General features: G+C 38.8%; 1 long non-coding RNA gene across 1 annotated transcript; it reads left to right on the forward strand.

The window, feature by feature from the left end:
* Positions 1-2877: 2877 nt before the first annotated feature.
* On the forward strand, positions 2878-7471 carry LOC136294991 (uncharacterized). The gene is made up of 4 exons (XR_010722574.1): positions 2878-2965; positions 4374-4446; positions 5881-5945; positions 7055-7471. It is a non-coding gene; the product is annotated as an uncharacterized lncRNA (long non-coding RNA).
* The last annotated feature ends 10519 nt before the right edge of the window (positions 7472-17990 follow it).

Genomic DNA, 17990 nt, shown 5'->3' on the forward strand with positions numbered 1-17990 from the left:
TGGACAGTGCTGCCTTATTTTGGCAAGCAGTGATTGGAATCCCAATATCAAAGCATTCAAAGCACAGCCTTTAAGGTTTCCCACTCACCTGATGTGCTCTGCAAAGTACCTTGGGCCACGGCTGCCTTAAGTACTGCCATTAATTGTTGTTAGTAGCTTTTATAAGGCATCTTTTACATTTCCTTTAATTCATACAGAGCTGTTGTTGCCTGTCCTGTTGACAGCTTTGCACGTGTCCTTCCTTGGCAGGGACAGCACAGGAAATACTGTTCTTGCACTTAACTGTGCACAGAGGAATAACTGCATGGCACGTCTTCAAATGTGTGCACAAAGAGAGGATCAGTAAGAAAAAAGGCATCTGCACACTGTTGTATTCCATGTATCCTGCTGCAGGCAAATTCCCTGTGGAAGACGTTGGCTGGTACAAACGCGTGTGAGGGAGGGGAACAGAATGGAAGTGCAAGGCTCAGACTTGTTATTGTGTTTGAGTTGTTCAGAGTAATCAATGAGGGATATTCTGGACTGCGGGGCTTGCAGCACACAGGCTCTGCAGGTGTCTTGGGCCCTGTGTGAGGAGAGGAGTCTTCCCCACTGTATTTCTTATCACCACCTGGCCAGGCTGCTTGGATGCTTCAGCATTAGCCTGTGAGTAAGCTCTTCTGCAGACAAAAATACCTGAAATAATAGAGAATTCTACCCTAGAGTTCTGTACAAGGCTTACTCCTCTTCTGATGGATTTGTGTGGCAGCCTGACCTAGTTTTGTAAGTACAAATCCAGGCTTGTATTCAGTACAGTTAATCCCCATCTCTTCTTTTCAGATGGACTTTGCAAAGTTTATAACTATCCTCAGATCTGTGCAGGATCATGTCCTTAGTTACTGCTCCATGTTGATTCTGGCATTGTTTCAAATATAATGAATACCTGAATAAACAACCCTGAAAATTATATGTGTAGGTATATATATGTTCATGATTAGATTTATTAGTTTGGCCTTTGGCCAACTGCCTGAGTACAACTGCTGTCTTACAAAAAGATCAGTCTCTGATAGTCATGAGCTTTAGGAAAAATTTTTCCTTTTAGGTCCTGGACCAGCCGTAGTTCTTTGGGTCATCATATGCACTTGATTGAATAACTACTGATTTTAATAGGACTGATGGTAAGAGGAAGGCTTTTTAGAATCGGGATATTAAATAGACTTAGTTAAGTGGCACATTTTGTGCTCTAGAAAAAAAAGGTCTTCAGACTGAGAGGGTCGAAGGGTAATTCACCGCAAATTGAAGCTTCAGGATTGAGAATGAGTTAAAAGTAATGCCTTCCATTAGTTATGAATTGATAATTTTTCTTTCCCACTGCCTCTTCCATAACAGTGAGCCAGATCTCCTGGTTTTGGCTTTGGTTCTTCAGTGTCCTGAGGCTTTTCATGGTTTTCAGCTGAGTGCTGCAGCAGCTCTCAGCAGAGGTGTGATCCCATGTGAAACTGCCTTGGTTTGACTGCACTGTGTGATGCACTGAGAGCACATTAGAATGCTTTCTTTCCCTAATTGTCCTTAGATGAGGAAGGAAATAATGTGATGCTGCCTTCTCTCTCCTTTTCAGAACCTGAGCAAGCTGCTTCCGTGCATCATTACCCCACAGTGTTGCTTCCGGCACCCCTCAGATGCAGTATGTTATGTTTTTTGGAGCTGATGTTGATCACCATGATCTGTACAGCTCAGCCTCATTGCAGTTATAATTAATCCCCTCTGTTCTGAACCAAATGGTCTGAAAATCATTTTCTTCATTTGCTGCACCTGCCAAGGGAGATCTCCTGCAACCGTTAATGGTGCAGGTAATCTTATCACTGCCAACACAATGTCTCCTTTACAGAAAGGCTGCAGACCCACAACTAGAACTTGCTGAAGCACTTCCCAGGAAATTTTGTTCCCTCCCCTCCATGTAAAGATATATTGTAGAAAAACATTGTCCTTTTGGGCCAAGTCTAGACAGTCTGGGAGAGTGATTAGTGCTCAGAATGGCCAGTAGCACAGGCTGAGTCATTCTCACAGGGATGTGAAGATGCAGCTTCAGGTGTTTACTTCAGAGAAAGAAACTCTATCTAGGCCAAATATTGTAAGCACTGGGATGTTTCCAATTCTGAGAAAGTCTGTTCACCTTTACAACCCCAAGCCCCCATTGTTTTGCTTTCATTTTACCACAGAGCAAAGCATCAAGGTCTTTTTATAGAAGGAATTCTGGTTTCCAGTATCATTGCACTATACCTTTGTTCTGATCTTGGTACAATCTTTCCCAGGGGACAAGATGTTGGTGGGTGCTTAAAATGCCTCAGTGATGGGGACTTCTCTTCCAAAACCTAAAAAAATCACATCATGTTTGTACTACACTCACAAAGTCTAAATCCTGGTCATGGTGGGAAAGTAAATGGAGACTCTGATTTTCATTCCTACACTTTATTTCAATGTTCATTTGTATCTGTTAGGACTGTTCCTACTGGAGGTGATTTGAATTCTAAACAGTGTTAGATATTTATTTTTGTAAAGCTGTGCCATTCATCTTTAATATAATCATCTAATTTACTCTATTAATGCCAGCTGCTCCATTTGGCACAGGTCACCTGGAGTGTTTGGAACACTCTACTAATTTTTCCTTGAACTAATTCTAAAAATCCATAGAAGTCAGAGCACTCCGCCTCCACAGAGAGGGAATGTTTATTTTTGTCCACGTTCCTAAACACTTTCCTAGCTCGATAGAAGAAAATATCCTCTGGGAGGCAGACTTCCATTTTACTGGGAATTATTTATTTATTTGGTTGGTTTTTTCCAGAATTGTCCTTGGCATTCCCAGGTGACCCCAGGGAGTGGCCACTTGTATTTTTCAGAGCAAACAGCTGCTGCCTTGAAGAGGATGCTTTTCAGCTCTTTGGTGCCTGCCACTTCTCCTCTCTCTTGTGTTTGAAATCTAGGATGGGTAAGAGTGTGAAATGTTTTGTGTTTCCATTCTCTGGCAAAGTTGGCTTTGCACCACTTCACCCCACCCTTGATCTCACAGAAAGCGAGTGCAAGATTTACAATTGCATAGAGGTTTGTACAAGTTAGGGCTAGCCCAGCCTGAAACAGCAGAAAAAACAAAAGTGAACAAGAGTGATGGCCTCAGCACACAGAACAGCGAAACATGATGTGGAACTACGGTGGTTTTTCTTGAGCTGTGGTTTTATATGTTTTTCAAGCCACAGATAATAGCATAGGTTCTGGCCCTCCCACCCAAACTTCAATTGCACTTCTTGATCCACTGGAGAGTGCATTGTTTTATCTGCCTTCCAAAACATTCAACTAGAAAACTAAGATAAGAGGTGACATTTTAAAATGTAAATTTAAATAGGCAACTGTAATTTAAATAATGAAAGAGCTTTTCCCTAGCTGAGGAATTTCTGGGAGGTAGATTAGGGGCAGGCCTCTGGCACCCCTATTCTGACTGATTTCCAATCTGTTGTAAAACAGATATCCTGATCACGGAAAAATCTATTTTCCTCCTGTGTAACTGTAATGAGTTTATTAAAAACACACAATGGTGTAAGACAGTTTTGACTAGGCACATTACCAAAGGTGATAACATAATTAAGCCATGGCTTGTCAGAGGTTGAGACAGTAGCTAAAGGGAAGATAGTTTCATTTCTCCATCTGGATCATAGAGTGAATTAGAAATCCTGCTGCTGCTTCTGCTGAATTGAAATGACTTCTCCTGGAGAATCCAATGCCCTGTGGGTGTGTCCCTAATGTGTGAGTGGTCAGAATCCAATGCTCTGTAGGTGTGCCTCTAATGTGTAAGTGGTTTGCAGTGCTCCAGCAGGGTCATCCAAGGTCTCATGAGAGCTCTCCCAGGTAACACAGTTCTGGCTCACAGCATATCTTATTGAACATTTTCTAAATCATCAAACTTCCACAAAAGGTTGAGCAGGGAGTTCATGGTCTGTAAAGATCCCATTTGATCAGCAGCGGTTCATGAGTTCAGGTTCAGTCCTCACAGAGATTAACTTGAAATCAGTTTTTAGTTCTAGGAAAATTTAGCAGATCTTCTCATACTCTAAATTAGTAATCAACTTATGTTTCTACTTTGAATGTAGTATTTAATTTCTTAATAGATTAAAAATCTCTGCTATTTGGTTGTGGACATTAACAGCTGTCTTATCTTGAGTGCTCTTTTGTGAGCGGATCCCTAGCCAGAGGTTCATGCTAATTAGAAAAGGGTATTGTGTGCATGTGTATTAGTTTCAACTTTGTATTTAACCTCCCCAGACTTCTTAATGTTTTCAAAAAAAGGCTTTCTTTTAGCCTAACCTCTTGAAACTACTTATCCTAATATTTATGTTGTATTGCAGGCAGTCCCATTCCGTTAGTGAGTAATTAATGTGAGGCTGTGTCACCAAACCCGGAGGCCCGTCACTGCTGCAAGTGAGTGTTAATTTAAAACATGTTATACTCCTCAAATTATCTCTTTGAAGAGTCTCTCTGCCACAGTTTTGTACTGCTTTGTTTTCAAAGTAATCATCTACAGTCCAGATTTCCTTTGGGAGGGAAAAACAAACAAACAAAAATGAAAAGCCAAAATAAAGAGTTGGAGCCAAACCCTTTCAAATTAATGAGTTAAAGACTTCAGACTTTTGTATTGTTACCCGATGTTGAAGCATTAAACTGCCTCCCATAGTTTCCTTTCCTCCTTTGTTAGTTAAAGCCTCTTTTTTCTTTTTTATGATCAGTTTTTACAAGTCTGATTTTTTCATCTTCATCAGAAATAGTATGTTAAAGTTATTAAGCCAACAAGGGCTGAATAAATTTTTGGGCTTTTTTCACCTCCCAACCCTGTACCAAAACAAGGCACTGAGCTTGAGATCATGGCCTTTGTAGGCAGGCATAAACTTTTTTCCAGTTCTAACAAATTTCTGACACATTGGAACAGAAAAGATCACGTTTCTGTGCTGTAGGTAGATGGCTCCAGCATTATTCATATGATTCTTTGTATATGTCTGTAGCAGCCCTTTAACAAGAGCAGTGAGCCAACTCTGAAATACAATAGCACTCAGGGCCACCCTTTTATGTTTGTTTACTCACTTTTATGAGCCTTCCTCAGTTATTTGATTCACAGGGCTGAAGCATGCCAGAAGACAGCTCAAGAAATTCATTGGCCCTATTTTCAGGGAGGCCTACTCTGCTGACCTCTCTGTGCCAGGATACCAGAGCTTTCTTATGGAACTTGAAATCTGTATTTTTTTACCATGTGGCTGGTTAATAACATATCTGATCTGCTGTCTGTAGCAGTCTATCTCTTGTTTTTAATACACCTCCACTGGCATGGAGTCTCCACTGCTGAGGGTCTGTTCCAGAGCAAGATAAATCTGTAAACAACAGCAAGATGGATGAAATTTGATTTATCACTTAAAGGTTTTGCCAGTGAAGGTCACATGGGGGCCAGTGGGTATCAAACCTAATTCTGCTGCTCATAGAAAAAAGATTTAACGGGAGACAAATTAACCATTGGACCATTTTCTCTGTTACTTCATTTCATCATGGTAGTCATTTTGAAGAGCTAAATATAAATAAAAGTTGTAAGCTGTACAAACAGCTGTAATCTTATTGCAGCAATTATCTATATAAGGTTTTCTCACTTTCATTATGAAAAATAGATCCAACCTGATCTAGCTGAAATAACCCTAGAATTGACTCCCCTTGTACAGAGCTTTAGTTAGAAATTGATGCACAAATCACTCTCCTCTGTGACCATGTGCCCAATAAACCGAGGGTTGACTCAGCCTTTTGAGTATTTAAAAACTAAGCCAAAAAGTCTAGACCTTCAGGTCTAAAACCTTCCTTTTCTTTATGTGTGTGTAGTTGCATGGATAAAAGGATTGAATCATCCAGGTGCTACTGTACTAGAAGTAATTAATACTTAGTGGGTAAGTATGGTTTTTCCTCCCATAAATTGATTTAATTTTCATATCCTGATTGCCTGGAGCGGCTCACTTCAGCAACCTTGCAGAATTTGCTGCACTTTTGATTTATTGTACAGCATCCTTCTACACTTTTAATCCTTACAGCTTTCACACATATGGAATTAGTTACAGATTTAATGCCCCATTGATATCACTGCAAATATTTAATTCCTGACATCTTTAAAAGAAAGGAGATCAGAGTTTCAGGTATTTTCCCACTGCTAATTCTCATTTTGATATATTTTCTATTGCAAAGGTAAGTCTCTTGAGCTTGAAATATGACTGATATCTAAAAAGTAGCTGATGATAAATACGTGTATTGTAAACATAGTGAATGTGTCCAGAAATGAGGGATAAAAGTTTTACACTCATTTGCAAGGCCCTAAAATGTGCAAAATGTCCTGTGCATCGAATGATGTGTTACTGCTAACTTTTTTTTTCTTATTTTGTTAAAATATGGCAATGGGCAGGCCATATTTTCCTAGCATTTCCAGTCCTGCTGTACTAATGACCCAATAGTTTATCTGCTCATTATGGTGCCATTTTCTAGGCTATATCTGTAGGAGATAGCCGTTTTATGATTTTGTACAGACATACATATTTAAAAGTGTATGAAATGCTTTTAAAGGAAAGAGACAACAGGTTTGGAAAGCCAGTCCCTGTGGAGTTTTACGTATAATAATTTCTGAGGGACTGAATATGAGGAGATGTCTCTCCTTCTTAGGAAGGAGCCATGTAGAAAATTACAGTTTTTATTCATCATGCCGAACAAGTCAAAGGATTAGATTTTTGCTCCATATCTGTATGTCTTTTGGGGATTTTTGTAAAGAACTTAGTTGGTAGTTCCTGTCAATTTTTTATTTGAAAAATCTTTTTTATTAAGGAGACCAGATTGTATGTTTGATCCACAGCTATATCAAAGAAATTTCATGGGAAAAGTATTTCAAACATTTTTTTGAAGATTTTGGCTTACTCTTTTTTTTTTTTTTAATAATTGTATTTGTGATAGGGTGTGACTTCATAAACAACAAAAAAAATATTTTATAGGGTTTATTTTTGTTTTATTTTTCTAGTTGCACTCTTCTGGAACGAAAATCAGTTGTTGACGAGATATTTACTGTCCAGAGAAAATGGTCCTGGCTCCCCCACATTTAGACTGGAGTAGTATAGACCGGGAAGCAACTTCTAATAAACTGTGTGGATATTCAAAGTAGCTTCTATGGACCCAGCTGCTGAAATGTATCCAACCAATCCAGGGCTTGCACTGTGTTCTTGGGGGAACACTCCCAGATTTTGGTTAATATATTATTGACATGTTTGAAACAAGTAGTTACGCATTCTGATGGCATGTCGTATAAAGGAGATAATTATTAATGTAAACACTTTGTGTCAGTGGAATAATAACTGCTGTGGGAATTAGGGCTGACAGCTACTTCTTTATAAATGAGATTCAGAGAAATTTTATTTAGGCTGGCACCAAGGACAGAAGAGTCCCACTAAACCTCCATCCTTGTCAAATATAGTCTAGCACTGAAGCTGTATAACACATGCAAAAGTTATTCTGCCTATATTCATTTAAATATTTCAGAAAACAACATCACTTCTGCATTGATTTCTCTCTAAAATTTGCTTTTATTGAGAAGATTGTCTCTCAGTTTCACTATTAAAACATTAAAATGGGGCTGTCCACAATACAATTTATCATGCTTTCACCCTTGGCTTGCATCTCTGAATTTCTAGGAGGAAAACAATCCTCACTGTCCACACAGTTCTGATTTAGTTCCTGGGTCAGATTTGTAAAAAATAAATAAATACGTGGTGGGATTTTAAAGGATATAAAAATAAGTAGTTCCTCCTAGTGTACAAGGCCATTTATTCACATAGATGTGCAGGGATCCTGTACTACATGCATACTTGGATGAAATACCCTCAGAGCTGCTAGTAGTTATTGTTCAAATTCAGTATGGAGTATACATGGGTCAACCAAAGGAATTGAAAAAGACTAATTTGATGCCTATCTTTGGAATGTGAAATGGGAGCAAATTCTTGGGAATTTCAGTGTGTTCAGCTTAATGGCAACTTCTTGAAACACACCAGAACTAATAACCAAACAGAATGTGGTGTCAAAATCAGATTGGATTTAAGATTGCCAGATCCTTTCTGCAGGTATCATGCCTTGTATATAAGAAAGAAAAAGGTGCAAATTATCCTGTAATCAGTGAATCTCTTGTGATGCTCTCTGAAAAAAGTCAGAGAACCAGAGTCCTGACAGGTATGGAATCAAAGCAAAATTGGCTAAATAACTATTTTCCTTATGGCAGTTATTGGTGTTTAATTGCCACAGTACTAATGGGGTTTTCATCTTATTCTGTCTTATTTTCTGGATCTTTTTATTTTTTTTTATTTTTTCATAGAAAATTGAATGAGTGTGTTGACTTATGAAATTGGTACATTAGTTGATACTTCGGGAAAAAGCACTCCAGTACTTCAAGGTGTACTTTGATGATCCTGTTAAGTTTCTAAGTGATCTGAATAACAATGAGACAACTATGGGAAGGTAGTGATAGAAAATAGCGTGTCCTGCACTGTCAAGTGAGGTAAGGACTGACGTGGCCTATTGAAATCTCTGCACTTCCACATCCCTGGGTGCTTACATTCAGTCTGACGGACAAACTGAGAGATGAGATCTTTGGAGTCATCTGCAAATGGCTGAGATGTCCTGTTTGCTCCAAAGTCCTGATGTAGGCAGCAGCAGTGAGCAATGAGCAGGCCACATTTTCCTAGAGTGGTTCTGTGCATCCTTGTGGAGAAGGGCACATGCTTTTAAATAAAGGCAGAAAAAACTCTGCTTATATGCTGAAAAATGCTGTATGTTTTGTAAAATGTAGTTCTCCTCTGAGCACTAGATTGTTTTGGTTTCAGTTAGGAATGTAGGATATTCTCCCTTCTTGGTTCCCTGAGAGCCCACAGGCAGTAAAATTAGAAGTGTTCAACAAGCAAAAAAATACTGTAATTAAAGGCTGTTACCTCTCCTCTGCCTCTCTCAGTAAGAAAAATGTTAAGAATAAACTCTTAAGGAAAAGTAATTTTTTATGAGTTTTTCCATCTCTGAAGGCACAAAAAATCTTAATTTGCCATTGACATAGTAGAAGCAGCTGGTCTTAATAGAAGAAAATCTTTCCTGATATTTTCTTCTAGAAGTCAGACAAAACCAAATGTTGAATCTGCACACCTCTGAAACTTCATAGGTTTAGAGCTGGATCAGGCTGTGAACTTTGCATCTGGTCCATATCAATATAAGAACTGAGCAAAAAGAAAGAAAAATCAAAGCAGTTTTAAAAATAATGTGCATACTAAACCTCGTTTCATTCATATTCTTTGAAGATTATGCATTCCTCCCTATTCCAAGAGCCTGAGATTGTGCAACTTGCTCTCTGAGGAGTTGCTGTGAGCAATCTTAAGCTGCAGGCTTTTGCGGCAGGTAGTTTGGCCATACCAAAGACAGGCAAAATGTCTGTGGACCACATCCTTCAAGGGGTGGAATGCTTTTGAGCACCTGTGCAGGATGGGATGGGTTTGCATTCTCTTGGCATCTTGCTGGTGCTGTGGCTGTGTTGGTGTCTGTGGGTCCTGCAGCCCAGGAAAGTGCCAGCAGAGTCTGGTCAGTGTTTCCTAAACCCACACATGACTAAGGTGAGCTGGATTTCCATGGGCTGAATGTGATCCTGTGCTTAGTGCACAGCAGAACCCAGCTGGGGGGAATGTAGGCTGTAAGAAGGATGGGAGGGGGGAGACAGGCTGTAACAGAGCCCTGTCCACCATTTCTACAAGTCCTTGCTTGCAAATGCAGTAAAATTGAAGAGCTCATCCATATATGAGCAATTAGAAGCAAAACCAACATAAACATTCCTGCACAACTAATCAATAAACTCGTATGTCTTCATTAGCAAGGTAGCATTTTGTGTTATTGATATTAAAGATCTATTTTCTGTGTTGGGTCTCGCTGCAATTGTTATTGATGAATAAAACCCCCAAGAGCTGAAATTGCTGTCTTTTAAAAACTGGAGTCTTGATTGGATGGCTTTATTTTCCCTGCATTGCTTCTCACCACATCTCCTATTAAGCCAAAAGTATTGAGATTGTCTCATTTCACAAGTCTGAGTTGTGACTCACACTGGACACTGTGGATGACACAGAGGCAGAATGCTGAAGCTGTGTTGGTGCATGTGTATCACTGAGGGCTATTTTAAGAATGGATTTTGATTTGTGTCATTCCTATTTTAAATATGACTTGTTCAATAACATGTTCAGTAGTAATTAGATAATTTAATGTCTACTGACAGGTCTTTTGTGACTGAAACCCAATTTTAGCCCTGCATACCAAGGAGCTTGCCAAGGAAAAGTAACCCTTTTACTTAGTAAGGAAGGATAATGGGTAACTTCTGGAATTAAGTGAAAAATTGAATCCAGCTTCCTGTGTGCACTTTAGGTCCCACACAGGGATTACAGAACTAGCTCTGAACTGCTTGGCTGCTGACAATAAAGATTTTATGTGTGTCATGTTGAATTTTCAAAAAAAGTTCTTGAATCAGAAAGGTCAGTTTTACATTGAGTCTGGCTGCTTGTTTAGGAATTTAAGTGCTTTGCATTGGCTTGTCTTCTCTGTAGCACTCAAGTTTAAGTAGGTTTTTTTGAGAAAAAAAATGGTAATATTCCAGTTTAAGGAAATGGGAGAAAGGAAATAAGGTCATATGCAAACAGAATTTAAAAGTGTTAGCCTAGTTTTCATCGTTAAGAATTGATCCACTGAAGAGCTCTTAGCAGCCAAGCATTTGCTTACCAGTGGTTTCACTATAAGAGGAATTTTATAAATACAGGAATAATTTCATTTCCTTGTATTACGATGTATTATTTTCTATTCATATATCTATGTATATTTGAATAATGCAGAGTCAGTCTCTTTAGCAATGAAGGTGTTTCTGCCCTTAGAATGAGACAGCAAATAAAAAATAAATATACTTTTTCTTGTATTCAACACTTTAGATATTTCTGGGCTGTCTTCTGTGGTACATAACTTATTGCCTTAGAGGTCATTTTTTTCTGTGGAGTGTTTCATTCTGAGAACTGCCTGGCTGTGCCATGTAATCACGGGGAGCACACATGTGAGACCCCCTGCAAAAAGGAAATGCCGTTATTTCTAATCTGTGCATATAAATGGATCATGCAAGTCTTGAGACCTGTGTGAATATCAGCTTCGAGAAGTTTCCAAGGTCTGTATTAAAAGCTTCTTCATTTTAACACAGCATTCTCCCACAGAGATTTTCTGCAATGCTTCATTAATCAAGATATAGTCTGAGTTTTTGAAAACATATTTAAATTAAATACTCAGTCCTGACAAAATGTATTTTCTAATGCATTTAGCCAGAACTGTGTGAAACTCTCAGTCAAGAAATCAGCAGATCTTCATTCAGCCTTTTAACAGGATGTCTTTAACTTTGATTTTTAGGTTCGTTTTGGTGTGAGACAGATTTACAATCTTTGTATTTGTAAAGTATTTATATATATATATATCTATAAAACTCCTGTGTGTGCTGATTGGAGAATAGTTTCTTTGAAATTCTGCTGTTTGAATTCCACAAGAAAATAACCAGGAAGCCCTGTGATGTGATATTGTAACCAGACTCTCACTTAACTACTCATTTGTCTTTTAACTTGGTCGTGGGAACAGTAATTTACTAACCTAATTCAATGCATTTGTTGCCTTTAGAGATCAATGCTGCTCCGAGCAAAGTCAATAACAAAACTTTATTGATTTTCCTGGGAGCAGATCATCCCCTTTACGCATGAGTGCGACCTCAGAGCATCATAATTTCTCCATACAGTTGCTGAAATATTAGGCCATGTTTTTGTCCTTGCACGGATCCTGATACACTGTGTAAAAGGGAGTTTAGAAGGCAGCTGACTTCTCCAAAGAGCTGTGGCACATGGCACATACAGGCAGGATTTCCACAGAACACAGGAGGGCTCCACTCTGAACATGTGGCATGAAGAGGTAGATTATCACTATGTTATTAATATAATCATTCCTTTCCACTACTTAAATGACTATTTTTTCCTTTCCCAGGCATAGACAAGGGCTCAAGTTTTTGGAAAAAATCAAATATGTTACAAACCAAGCAATTTTGGGAGGCAGTGTAATTTAATATGAGGAGCATCACCGTTTTTGCCAAGAAGTAGGAATTAATGTACTGTTTGTGTTGTTGGATGCACTGTACATCCAGAATCTTGTTGGACCCAATGTGATAAAGAAATGAGGGTTTGTTTAAGGTGTCTGTGCCATGACCTTCTGATATTCAGCTCCAGATCAGTGGTAGGATTTGACGATAGCAGGGACTGTTCTAAACCCCATCAGTTATGCCTGTAAAAACATTTGGGAGCTCTTAATCTTTAAGCTTTAGACAGAAGGTCATAGGCAGAGATGCACAGGTGTCAGTAAGGAAACTGCTTGAGGATGCTATTAGAAATTCAAAAAGATTAAGGTGTATGGTAGATAATTTGAGTTAACAGGAGATACCTAAACTGTTATCCCAACATACAGCACCAAAGAGGAAAAGGACCATCAGTAAAACTTATTTTAAGATGGTCTCTCCCCACTGAGATTGCTGGCAGAGGAAAACCTGACTGTGGTAACTTAAAACTTTAAACAAAGAATATGCAAAATACAGAGAAATGGAAGTTTGGGAACTGAGTCAATAGGAATGTAGACAGAAGATTTGTGCAGTGTAGATTTGTCTACAGCCTGGCAGCTTTTCTCTGAACTGCTTCAGCTCTGTTTAGGTGACTGGGAAATGATTCCTAAGCCATTCTGAGGCTTCAGATAAGGGTCTTAGAGAACGAACAGCAAAATACAACCTCCGCATCTATAAACAAGCCTAGGTTTGGTAAGCTATAATCGCTGTAGCCCCCAAAGGTCTCCTATGTTGTTTCAGTTTAATTTGGCCATTAAAAGCAAACAAACCTGTTATTGACATTTATGAATATGCAGTGTGCTGTGTTTTTTGTGCGAAGCAAGTTCATCTCTTCACCCTCTCTCCGTATTTTTTGTGTGTGTGCAAGGAAGCTGTTTGGAATTATCCTTTGTTTTATAGAAATTAGTTGAGGTCAGTAAAGTATTTCTCCTAAATACCATTCCAAATACAAAGGCCTTGCTGAATACTTAGAGAACTAATTTATTAAGAGCAAAACCAGTAATTTTTTTTACTGGGGAATCCTACAGCTTTATCACATTGTTCTATGTTAAAGTAATGATGCATCAAGCTCCCCATCATCGGTTAGTGAGGAAGAAACCCTCAGGGCAATTGAAATGAAACAGCTTAATGTACAGAGTACCTGGCAAAAAAATTACAAGGCTAGACAAGAAGAATGTGGCTACGCTGGAGGTCTGTAACCGCAGTCTCCAGGAGCCTGGAGCCCTGGCCACACCACAGCAGCTCCTATGGACACTTCTTCCTTGGGAAAAAGAGATTTATACATTGATATTTGAAAATGGCTGCACAAGACAGCTTTGTCAATGTATTTCAGCATGGGATATTGGAAAAAAATCGTGAATCTCTCAATTAACCTTTGATGTGCAAAACTCGCTGGTCCATAATAATTAAATAAAGAAGTTGTTTAATAAGCAGGCTGGTAGGGAATAAACAAATAAATTCCAAAATGTCAGGAAGTATTCTGGAAAGATTTCTGTACATTGAAACTCGCAGATTTACTAAACTAGTTATGTATCTGGATATCAAAGTTCGTTCAACAAACATTTTTGTAAAGACCTTTAATAGGTCTTTCTTTTGGTTTCTCTCTGCTCCCCTATGAAATGGAGGCAAGTCTTCACAAGCCAGATTTTGGCTCTAAGGATTAAACATTTTTTTGTTATTGTTGGAGTAAATAAATAGATTGCTTCATGTGTGAATCAGAGAACAAGTTACAATGGAAGTATAACATTTCTGTTTCTCAGGTTTTATGTCTAAATCATAATTTGCAAATGTGTCTGCTAATTAAATTATGCATTACAACAAATGGAAAATTACTGCAATTTACGTGTGAAATTTCAAAATTTTCAGATTTTTAAAGAGAAAATTTGTCCTTATAATTGGTTATATGAGTTATTTTACTTGTGTCAGTGGGCAAAGGAGAGAAATAGTACATATTATGAAGAAACGTAACACAAGAATACAGATATTTTCTACACTGAAATCATAGAGCAACACACAGAAAATATATTTTAAAAAATGAAAGAGAAATAAGTTTTACTACCCTGATGCTATACATTGTATACAGGTCAAAACTGGACTCAGGTCTTTTCTGTGGGGTCCTTAAATATGATACTTTGCATGAGGTGGCACTGCTGGTAATTTATCTTTTCATTAACATACAGGTACCTAGCAGGGTGGGTTATCTGTGTCCCACATACCCTGCTTGGTATCTCTGTGCCATCCTTCACTGCAATTAAAGTAATATTTGTACAGCTGGTATTTCTAGAAAACTACATATGTTATTTATATACGTATGTATACATTATATATATATATACACACACACACAGTATAGAACTTTTTATGTAGAAATAGTAGTGGTTCAAAAAACCTGCAGGTTGAATTATTTTTGCTTGCCTTATTTCTTTAACTTCTGAAGACAGAGAAGCTGACTGACTATTGCAAATTACTTAGGAGTGATATGTTGAAGTGGCAATTAATCTTACACCCTTGACTGGAGCTCTCTCTCCTCCTCCTTTACAGCAACTACTGTATTTCTTTCAGTGTTGATTCGCAGCATGAATATTCTCATCAAGAGATGTTCTACTGCAATTTTGGAAATGCAATATTTCTGTGCTGATACATCAGTTATTTTAATATGCCCTATTTAATTAAATTATTATCAATATTGCTTTCTTATGCTTCTGTCTGAGGCAACATTAGTGCCTCTATTAATGTACACATTAATATTTGTGCCTGAAATATGTTGTCAGATGTTGCCTAAAGTTATTTACTTCTTAAATCCTGGGACTTGAAGTTCAGGCAATTGTTTTGTCTTAGCAGCAAAATTACTAACTTTTGTCAGTAGTAGTAGAATCTACCTGGGGTGATATTCTACTTTATAGGGTCTGGGGTTTAAATTAAATATACCACTAAAATCAGAAGGAGCAACAATGTGTAGGTTACTGTATGTTTCCATTCTGCTGTTCTCTCAGTGAGAGCCTTTAATGCCAGTAATTAATTATATGGAGAAAAGCAGGGATCAGAAAGTCTCTAAATTCAGGTATTTGTATGATTGCTTTTATTTCACCAGGATCCGTGGTTTAAATACCAGAACAGTAGCAGATGTCTTAGCATCTTTAAATTTTACAGCTTTGTTTATAATTTCACTCTGTTAAAGTTTTAATACTTTGAAGCGCATCGTAGAAATGCACGTGGCATAACTACTGCTAGAATCACTTCAAGGGGATTTGAGGAATTCTATTCTTACCAATTTCCTACAGGCAGCTTTTCAAATTCACTTTATTGACTCCAAACTCTTTCAATTTCTACTTGTATAATTTTACAAGAAATATGACAAATGTAACTGTTTTCCCCATGTTTTACGTCCCTAATGAGGAGCAAAAGGTCAAGGACTTTGGGATGGAGGGGGAAGCCAATTACTTTTGCTACTGTGCTTTGGAATACTGCTTGCAACTCACGCTCATTTTCTACCAGCAGGATTACAGGACAGTTAATTTCCCTTGAAAGTTTATGAGGCTCAAAGGATTGGGGTTTGTATTTTTTCCAGTGTTTTCTATTCTTTCTTGAAAGAGACTGAAAAGTATTCCCTCTGTATATATGCATGACATGCATCATGAAAAACAAAATTTTTAGAATTTCTAAACTTAGAATTTAGAAAGCTTTTTAGATCTTGAAGATTAGATTATTTTTAAGGTCATTAGGTGGTCTAAGCTGCAGATAGATGTCTGACTGATTTTCAAAAGCATTTATACGCCTACCTCATCAGTAGAGCTGATATGCCTAGCCTATGAGGTATTTGTTAAAATCCTAATTGACTATCAACTTCTTAGGCACATTAATTAAAAATCTGGTTCTAAATGTCATTAAGAGCTATGAAGGAAGGCAGTCACTGGAAAATAAAAGGTCAGAAGGAAAACCAGGTCAGTGTCATTAGCAAACTCAATAAATTCTTCTTGTGTCCAATTTTGCACAGCTGACTTGAAGGCTGGATGCTGAGGGAATCACAGACTGGCTTGGGCTGAAGGGAACTCCAAAGATCCTCTAGTCCACTCCCCTGCGGTGGGCAGAGACACCTTGCACTAGCCCATGCTGCTCAAAGGCCTGTGGTGTAAGAAAAAAAGGTGGCTAAGAGCTTTCTTTCCCAGTAAAATAACAGATTTGAACTTTCCCAGTGCAAGGAGAAAGGTCAGAGTGCAGGGAGCCGCTTTGGGGAATATCAGGCCTGGCTCCTGTTGAAGTGAAGTTTGTCAGCTCTCTCTGTGGCATCAGGCAGGCCTAGGCAGTGTGTGAAGGTATTTTAGGTCTCCTGTGCTCTTTTAGTTGTGCCCAGGGGATGTGAGGCCAGGTAATTCATGTTTGTGCCCAAAGAGTCAGGAAGTCCTCAGACACACCCTATGGTGCTCCCCAGTGCCCAGACGGACACAGGGACAGGACTGCCCAGGACCCAGCAGCTCCATGGGTCCCACTGCACAGCACAGGCCAGGTCTCGTCCCACAGGGAGGATTTTGGACCCGCTGCTCCTCGCCTGAGGTGCCATCCAGGTGGAAGTCTTGCTCCAGCGACCAGGGAACTACATCCATGGGCTTCTGTAGCGTGCTTTGAACATGCCCTGATGGCCTCAGAGCTTGAGTGTAACTCAGAGACATTTAATCATCGTTTAGGGTAGAATGTAGGGAAGGATTTTAGCCAGCAGTGAGCAGGCCTTTTACAAAATCTAGCCTTCAGCTGGGATCTGCTCCATGGGTCGTGGTGAAGGAGAAGAGAGAGATTTGAGACACTTCAATCTTTCATCGCCAAATGGCTAAATACTGCAGAGATCTGTCTGAGGTCTGCAGCCCTGTAACACGTAGAGCCTGAAAAGGGATATGCCTGATATGCCAGGTGGCCTTTAAAAACACACAGTTCCATCAGACTGGAACAGAGCTGCTTAATGCACGCTAATTCTTCTCTTCCATTGCTGAGTTCACTCCTTCTATCACACGTCATCCAAAGTCCATGGCTTATCTGAAAACTGATACACTTAAATGTCAAAACCATCTGAGGATTTACATAGTCTCTCTGCCCTTTGGTTGTTCCTTTCTTATTTTTCTTTTCTCTCACTTAGACGTCTCTGTGCTTAACTGAAGTATTACTCATAGGCCTAGGAACAGAAATTGGTGGTCCAGACTTTAATATGCCTGTTGCTTTACATGCTCCCAATTTGAAGATGTGATTTATATGAGTGTGTTCTAAATCCTATGTGCTCTGTACTCACCAAAACTTTTTCTAACTTTGACAGAACCAAAAATAATTTAAAGCATCTGAAAACAAGCATTTAGAGAAATCACTAGGTGAATGTGGCTATTTAAGTACCATACCAACCAATTCAGGCAAATAAGAGTGGTTTCTTTCTGAAATAGCCTAATACTTGGGTAGGAATTTTATCTGCAGGGGAGACCATTACATGAAATACATGCTGTGGGTAGAATTAAGCAAGCTTTAAGCCATGATTCACTGGCAGAACAGAAAATTGTATCATAGAAGATCTAGAATTTCTACATAAAGAGCTAAGCTCTCTCTGATTAAACACTGCCCAGGTATCCCTCTGTGATGTGACTAAGCTCAGTCACCAATGAACTTAATTCCTATGATCCAAAACCTTTGCTGATTTACTCTGGTGTAAATGAGCAGAAATTCCAGAGGAAGTCAGGTTGTATTTCAGTGTGATGGTGAGCACAACCCTCTGTAATGCCAACACAAT

This window comes from Chamaea fasciata, unplaced genomic scaffold, assembly GCF_029207755.1.
Source record: "Chamaea fasciata isolate MVZ Bird 193981 ecotype frontalis unplaced genomic scaffold, bChaFas1.0.hap1 SCAF_11, whole genome shotgun sequence".
NCBI classification, from domain to species: domain Eukaryota; kingdom Metazoa; phylum Chordata; class Aves; order Passeriformes; family Sylviidae; genus Chamaea; species Chamaea fasciata.